General features: G+C 38.2%; 2 pseudogenes; one reads left to right on the top strand and one right to left on the bottom strand.

The window, feature by feature from the left end:
• Window positions 1–7,286: 7,286 nt before the first annotated feature.
• Window positions 7,287–7,490, bottom strand: LOC112925672 (ubiquinol-cytochrome c reductase complex assembly factor 6 pseudogene; annotated as a pseudogene).
• Window positions 7,491–7,671: 181 nt separating this feature from the next.
• LOC112925654 (small ribosomal subunit protein eS17-like) lies at window positions 7,672–8,059 on the top strand (annotated as a pseudogene).
• Window positions 8,060–9,009: the final 950 nt, after the last annotated feature.

Here is a 9,009-nt window from a genome sequence, read left to right as displayed (position 1 = left end):
CATTTATGCCTGCTCCAGCCTCCTCATAGAGATGCCACCTCTGTGAGCAGTGAACATACAAGTGTAGTGTGAATGACTACTTGTCCTGTCCTACAGTCTAAGTCATTATTGTCATAGCCCTGAGATCCTAATAGTGTACCCCATATCGAGAAGAATACCAGGTTGGCTTTTTGAATTTTATTTTAGGATTTGATTCCATTGTTATGAAAACATCTTTTAGTGACATCTATTTTGTTTTTCTTTCTTTCTTTCTTTTTTTATAATTGCAAAGGATAAGAGTAAAATCTCTCCTCATTTCTTGATTAACTCTGGCTGGGAAAGATCTGCCATTCTCATTGTTGACCATAGCTAACAACTTAGGAGTAAGTGTTTCTGGACAATGGCTTCCATCAAAGACAGGAGGACAAAAGAGGACTGGGTGTGTCAAGGTACAAATGTATGAAGAGTATGTTTTCATATCCCACTTTCCAAATCTGAATACCATATTCCTTATTTTCAATGTTTTAATATAAGCATGGGCAAAACACTAGAAACTACAACAAATTGTTGTTGGATGGATGAGTGGTCATTGAGAAATGTGTTCTTTTTGTGTTACGTCCTATCAGTGGCATGAAACAGTCAAGAAATTGCCATTATTTTGAAAACTTCAGCTCAATAACTCGGAGGTAAAGAAAATTGGCACAAAAACATTAATTCTCCTTTTGGACAGAATCTCTGAACTTTGTGAGTCTCACCCATCATTGTTGTAAAACTCTAATGATCAAGTTTATTTTGGAAGCTCTGCTACAACCTCAAGTATCATGCTACCAATAGCATAGTAGAGGTAAAAACAGAAAAGAGCAACATTCAATTTCCAGATGCACATCTCTACTGTTTTAAAGCTCACAATGTTTGCTTTACTAAATCAGCAAGGAGGGAGGATCACAAATTATGTCTTAGGTTAGAGTTTAACATTTTGCTTTTCCAAAGTCACCTTCCTATTATCCATGCCACTGCTGCAGATCACAGTTGCAATAACTCCTATCTTGACTGTGAATAAGTTATATGAGCTGAACAATCTTTAACTAGGATGGACCACCATCAAATCACTCAATATCCATCTGTTTGTTTTTTGTTACTGACCTAAGCAATGATGTAAATTTATTTGGGGTCAAAAAAGCAAGAATGCTAGCTAAGATCCCCTGTGGTGGTGTGTGAGGAGTAGGGTATTCGTGCGTGTATGTATGTGTGTGTGTGTGTGTGTGTGTAGTATGTGGGCTAAAATCAAATCTTAGGATCTCATTGAGATACACCAAAGTTTGTGCAACCAAGAACACAGCTTCCTTGGCAGAAAATATCATACAAAACAGTTACACAGGGTTCTTGGAAGGCTTAGGTTGTAGCCCTGGAGAGACTTTTACCAGTGATTGGGAACAGCAAATAATAGTTTGTGATTAATGGTGGAAACCTTCTGATAAGGGTCTTACATATCAAAACAGCGGAGGAAGGTATGACAAATATGGCTCCAACTTGTTTAATCTTACAAACCATAATAATCTGAATTTGGTAAGGTTTATTTGGATTGTTTCTCTTGTCTCTTTGTCTTGAAAGTTTTAAATTAAATTTATTTTCTTGACTTGGGTTAGTTCAATGTCTTAAAAAAATTTTTTTTTACTCTGTCAATTAGTATATATTATAAATATTAATTTCATGTTTCATCTTGACTGGAGTGAAGAATGCTCAGATAGCTGGTGAAACATTATTTCTGGATGTGTCTATAAGGATGTGTCTAGAGAGTTTGGCATTTGAATCCACATCTGATTCAGTGGGCATCACTCATCAGTGAGGGTGGGCGGCACCTAATCAGCTGAGGACTTGAATAGAACAAAAAGGCCTTCAGACTCAGTCTGATTTAAACCACCAGCCTGTAATTCTCCAGCTTATAGAGGGCAGATGGTGGATCTTCTCAGCCTCCATAATCATATGAGCTAATTCCTATAATAATCTCCTCTTATAACATATATCCTATTGATTTTATTTCTCTGGAGAATCATGACTGAAACATTAAGTAGTAGGTCTCATACTAAACTAAGTGTGGTAAAGAATACAAAGTTTTGATATCATCCTCAAGGAATGTAGCACCAAATTTGGTAGGGCCAAAGAAATAACAAGTAATAGTTACCATGTGGTCAGATGAGTCAGGGAGAGCCATAGAACCATAACTAACGAATCCTATTCATTGATTCATTTCATTTATTCACTCACTGTACAACTTCTTGAATTCCAAATGGCAACAGGTGATTATGCTAGTGAGGAATGTCCATTCTAAACAGGACACAGTTATGCAGGAGCCATCCAATCTACCAAAAGAGATTTGGATTGGCAGTTTTTTTCTTTTTCTGTATTTTTTAATTGTTCCATTTCTATAGATTTTAAGGTAGTTGTGGAATGTGGCTTTCCTTTTAAGAAAATCCAATACCAGAATTGTGTTCCCTCAGGCCAGCAATTCCCAGGCTTTGATATTTTAGTTTAGTGGTGACCATTATATTCATTTTCATCATGAGAAAATCTAAGTCATTTTGGGTACAGGTTCAAGGTTACATGATGAGGGCATGAACCCCATCCCTGAACTCACTAGCAAACTTGAAACATAATTAATGAGCAGTAGTTGAGCATAGAGATGAGATAGGACAAAAGTCATACCTTTATTGTACAGGTAACTTGCCAAATAGACTTCAACCTTTTGACAATGACCTTCATTTCCTCATTCCTCAACCTGAATTTATGCAGCTTATTTTTCTTTTCTTGCTTAAAGTGTTATCCTGCATGATCATGGGCACCGAGATTGTCAGAGTTCCCCATATTGTCCATGGCCAAATCCACAGGTCTGTTCTCTGTCCTCATTTTACTCGAATTATCTGAACAGGTGACACAGTTGATCAGTCCCTCCTCCTTGAAACACTTTCTTTACTTGATCATTTGGGGGCATCACGTTCTCTCCATTTTCCTGCTACATCTCTGGCCGTTCCTTTCCATTGTCATCTGTTTGTTCTTCATCTTTACAACAGCTTAACATTTGGAGGCCAAAACAAGCTCCTGATCGTTCCCCTACACCTGTTGTGATCCTGTTTTCCTGCCTGAAGAAATGCAACTTTTTCTTTACAGTGGCTCACACTAAAAACTTGGGAGTCATCACTGACTCCTCTTTCCTCTCACAGTCTACCTCCTAATTGTCAGGAAATTGTATTTGAAATGTATCCATAATGTGAACTCTCTCACCACCTCCACTACTCCTCCTCGTGGCCAACCCAACATGACTTCTTCCTGGAAGCTACTATCGGTAGCTTTCTCCCTGTTCCTTCCCTTGTATCTATAAAGTATACCCATAACACAGCAGAGTGAGCCTTTAAAATATGTCACCTTATGTTCCTTCTTTGCTTAAAATTCTCCAATAGCCCCCATCTCACTCAGAGTAAAATAAACAAACAAAAACAAAAAACAAAAAACAGTCCTTATAGTGACTTACAAGGTCTTCCATGACCTGGCACCTAAAACTTTTCTGATTTAATCTCCTTCTACTCTTCCAGGTCTAACACCTCTCCAGCCACACATCTCCTTTCTGTTTCTCTGACATTCCAGGAATGCTCCTGACTTGGGAATTTTAAACTAACTATTCCCTCCGTTAGCAACGCTCTCCCTCTACTGAGCCACATGACTCACTCCCACATCACCCTCTGGTCTTTGCTCAAATATCACCTAATCAGAGAAAGCTTCCCCAACCAACTTAAAATTGCAACCATATCCCTTATCTGAGCACCCTCTTCCTTTTTCCTGTTTAATTTTTTCCCGTAGCACATATCATCATTTACTTGTTTACTGATGTTCTCCCTCTCATCCACAAAATGTAGGCTCCATGTATACAGGGATTTTTTTGTGTGTGTTTTCTTTATGGCTATATGCCTGATGCTGAGAATACTATTTGGTTCACAATGGGCCAGAAAAATATTAATAAATATTTTGAGTGAATGGTCATATTCAAGCCATGTGATGAAACATATCTCCAGTAAAGCTCAAGCACAAGGCTTTGAGGAAACTGTTTCCATGACCACTTATCTGTTTACACCACCCCAAAGAACAGTAGCCTGTATTGTTTTGCTTTATTTTGTTGCAATTCTCTTATATATCATGTCCTTGTATAAAGTATAAGCATGTTCCTGTATCAGGCAACAGGTGTCCCTTCCCATTTACTTTGCTTTGTTTTCCCTCCATCATGTGGTTTCTTCACCATAGTATAGTCTGTTCTTTCTGTTTTTTAAAACATATTTTATTTCTTTATTTGAGAGAAAGAGAAAGAGAATATGTGAGCATGAGCAGGAGAAAGGGTGGAGGAAGAAGCAGAATTCCCACTGAGCAGGGAGCCTGATACAGGGCTCATCCAGGACCCTGGGATCATGACCTGAGATGAAGGTAGATGCATAACTGACTCAGCCACCCAGGCACCCCTAGTCTGTTCTTTCTAAAGAGGAAAACTCCTAACTAAAACGTGAATACATCTTAGAGTTGGCCTATACATCAGAGATAACTATAAAGTAGTGACACTGAAGCAGAATTTTTATTGTAAAAAAGAAACTTTTGAAAAACCAAGAGCCACTATTCCCTCCATTCTTGACCTTGAGAAAACTGGGCTGGTTAGAAGTATTATTATCACCTAATTTGAGTCTATCAAAAGGAAAGAATGAGATGTAGCAAATTACAGTAGGAATGGAATGGAGCTTACACCTGAATTGAAAGTGTCAACTCAGCATATTAGTTACTAATTTGGGATATGAAATGTTTTAAATAAGAACATTTAAATATCTGTATGCTATTCTATTGGGAAACCTCAGTTATATTCTTCTCACTCTGCATGTCAAATGTCAGAGGCAGCAAAATAGCCAGGATGGATCTGCAATGTCTACACTTAATGTACTCTAATTGGAATGTTTGGAATGGTTTCTACTGGTCACAGATACTTGAGAATTCCTGTTACAGTTGATGCATATGGTCATTTACAGTACCTCAATGTAGCTTGTTTCACTGACCATGATTTACATAACTTGCAGTTTCTGCCTAATTGACTCATTCTCTCAATCCTTGAATCATCTAAAGCTTCCTTAGTAATTTCACCTGCATTTTGTCCTCTAGTCCAGGACGTTCCTGTTTATTCCTTTAGCCCACAGAGGAAACATGACCCAGTTAACATCACTATGTATCACCCCAGTCACCATGTTCTTGCTCCAGATTCTGTTTGAGGTAATACCAGCATCTCCAGCCTTTTTTCAGAGTTAGATCTCCTTAAAGCTTTGTCCTTCTCACTCTTCAACACCCAGGGCCCTAAAACTGCTCCTAGGTGCAGACGATATGCACTAAGGCCCCAAACAGCTTTGCCCTACACTTAATTTTCATAGACCTCTCTTTAGCCTCCTATCTCATCTAAGGAGGAAAGGAAGACAGTGAAGAAACAGCAACAAAGGTCACAGCCCAGAGATGTAGGCCCACTGAAAGACTGAGGTTTAGTAATAAGATTATAGAATGCTCCCCCTCTTCCATGCTTACCCCCATCACTGCCACCAACAGGTCTTCAGTATAATAACAGTGACCTACAGCTGAAACAGTTGCAAGACACAGGGTTTCTCTAAGATGAAGTATTTAGGATAGCCGAAAGTTAACAAGGGAGACAAAACAAGGATGCAAGAGAAATTGGAAGTCTCTGGAACCAATTGCTGCAGCAAATATTAAACACAGTACAACTCCCAGCTAGATTAAAATAAAACTTCACACTACAGGCCTACTACCTGATACATCATGTCAAGCTTTCAACAAAAAAAGTACAAAGCAAAACAAGCAAACAAAAGACACAGCCTGAAGAAAGAGAGCAAGCATCAGAACCAGATTTAGATATGACACAGTTACTAAAATTATTAGGGGATTGAAAATAATTATGTTTAATATATTAAGGGCTCTAATGGAAAAAAAAAGACTAGTCAACATGCGAAACAAGTGAGTAATGTAAGCAAAGAGATGAAAACTGGACATGAATAGGAAAGGAGTTAGTGAGCTTTCAGCTATGTCAATAGAAAACTTCCCAAACAGAGGAAACTTCCCAAACTTCCCAAACTTCCCAAACAGAGGAAAGACAAAAGGAAATGAAGTAAAACAGAACACTGAAGAACTGTAGGACAACTACAAAAGATGAAACATATGCATTGTTGGAATATCTGAAGGAGAAGAAAGGGAGAATGGAATAGAGAAAATATCTCAAGGGATAATGGCCAAGAAGACACCAAATCACAGACTCAGGAAGCTCGAGAATACAAAGTTGGATGAATATCTAAAGCTATACCCCTTGGCATATAATATTCGAATTTCAGAGAATCAATGACCAAGAGAAAATCCTTAAAGAAGCCAGAGAAAGGGGTGCCTAGGTGGCTCAGTCGGTTAAGTGTCTGACTTTTGATTTCCACTCAGGTCATGATCTCAGAGTTGTGAGATCGAGACCCATGTTGGACTCCGCACTGTGTGTGGAGCCTGCTAAAGATTCTTTCTCTCCCTTAAGATTCTCCCTCTCCCCTCCCCCAACTTACACACTCTCTTCTCTCTCTGAAGAAGAAGAAGAAGAAGAAGAAGAAGAAGAAGAAGAAGAAGAAGAAGAAGCTAGAGAAACAGAACACCTTACCTATAGGGAAACAAGGATACAATTTACATTGGACATCTCATCAAATACCATGCAAGCAACAAGAGAGTAGGATGAAATATCTAAAATGTTGAAAGAAAAAAAAATCCATCAACCCAGGTTTCTATATCCCTCAAAACTATCATTCAAAAGTGAAGGAGATTATGTGGATGAAAAACAAACCACAGACTGGAAGAAAATATTTGTCCATTTTTTTTCATTGTCAATGACAATTTTATTATAGTTAATTTATAATTCCCATTTACCATGATAGTCAAGCTTATTCAGAGAAATAAACCAGAATTGCAAGGTCAAGAAGCACTGCAAATATTCTTTCTCACATGATATTCAAGACTAAGTATCTATTCAACTAAATTCAAAAAGTTGATGATATAAACTTTGGCAGTTTTCAAGAAACATTGGGCAATCCATAGTTAAATCTCAATGCATCAGTTAATACCTGGGCACCTCCTCTTGCAGTTAGCATTGCATTGGGGTAAAGACAACTGGTTTGACTCAATAAATTTTTAAAATATATATTTAATACTTATGGCATTATTCACAGAGTTCTTGGCAAAGTTGTATTTTGAGGTTTCTATTGCCGAGAAATTTGTGGTTCATGGTGTGTCTTTTTCATTCCCAAAAGCTTCATTTTGAATTTTCCGGGCTTTGGTGGAATTTCAAGTATTGTCAGGTCCAGCCTATGGTACCTCTGCACCCCTTTGGCCTCGGCACACATGGTCAGGAGGCTAGCAGCAAACGTTTTCAGGAAGGTGGCCCAAGACACACCTGCAGGCATGGTCAGTGGACATGGGGTGCACTGGCACTCAGTAGCAGGTCCTGAGAGAAAATATTTGTAAAACACATGTCAGATAAAGGACTTGCAGCCAAAATACACAAAGAACTCTTAAAACTCAAGGATAAAAAAACAACCCAGTTAAAAAGTAAGCCAAAACTTCTCTTTTATCATACCCACCAACATGGACTGTGTTTGCACCAAAACTATGAAGGCGGCAGCCCAAGTCATAATTGAGGAGTACCACATGTGCCTGGACAACTTCCACACCAACAAGCGCTTATGCGAGGAGATTGCCATTATTCCCAGTAAGAAGCTCTGTGACAAGATAGTAGACAGTGTCATACATATGATGAAGTGGATTCAGAGAGACCCTGGGGAGAGGATCTCCATCGACCTGCAGGAGGAGAGAGAATTATGTTCCTGATTTCTCAGCCCTGGATCAGGAGATGGTTAAAGTATATCCTGACACTAAAGACATGTTGAAACTCGACTTTGGTGGTGTGTTCAATCTACAGATCACTCACCCTATAGTTGGGATGAATTTCAAAACACCACGTGGAGCTGTTTGAATCTTTCTGCTGGACTGTAATATCTCTAGTAAATCTCGGACAACTACAAGTACAAAAAGTGGGCCAAAACCTGAACAGATACTTCATCAAAGATAACATACTGATGGAAAATAGGCATATGAAAAGATGCTCAACATATGTCTTTAGAGAATTGCAAATTAAAACAACAATGAGACCTCACTACACACCTTTTTGATGAAAATCCAAAACACTGGCAACATCAAATACTGACAAGGATGTGGATCAGCAAGAACTCTAATTCATTGCTGGTGAGAATGCAAAATAGCACAACCACTTCAGAAGACATTTTGGCAGCTTCTCACAAAGCTAGCCATAGTCTACCATATGACCCAGCAATTGTGCTCCTTGATATTTACCCAAATAAATTGAAAACTCACAGAAATGTTCACAGAAATGTTTATTCATAATTACCCCAAATGTCCTTCAATAGGTGAATGGACAAAGTATAGTGCATCCAAACAATGGTATATATATATGCAGTGATAAAAAGGAATGAACTATCAAGCCATAAAAAGACAGGGAGGTACCCTAAATGCTAATTATCAAGTGAAAGAAGTCAAACTGAAATGGCTACATATTGTATGATTCCAAATGTATGACATTTTGGAAAAGGCAAAAATAGAGACAATAATAGGGGTTTGGGAAGATGGGAAGGAATAAAGAGAGAACAATGAATAAATAAAACACAAGAGTCTTTTAGGACAATGAAACTATTCTATATGTCATAATGGTGGATAAATGTCCTTATACATTCACCAAAACCCCCAAATTTGTACAATACAAAGAGTGACCCTTAGTGTAAACTATGGACTTTAGTTAATAAAAATGTATCGACACTGATTCATCAATGGTGGTAAATGTACCACATCAATGCAAGACGTTAATAACAGAGGAAACTGTGTGGGTGAGAAGTAAGGGGATATATGAGA

Source organism: Vulpes vulpes, chromosome 13, assembly GCF_048418805.1.
Source record: "Vulpes vulpes isolate BD-2025 chromosome 13, VulVul3, whole genome shotgun sequence".
Lineage (NCBI taxonomy): Eukaryota > Metazoa > Chordata > Mammalia > Carnivora > Canidae > Vulpes > Vulpes vulpes.
The sequence above is the reverse complement of the archived record's forward strand: the minus strand, read 5'-3'. Positions and strand labels throughout refer to the sequence as shown.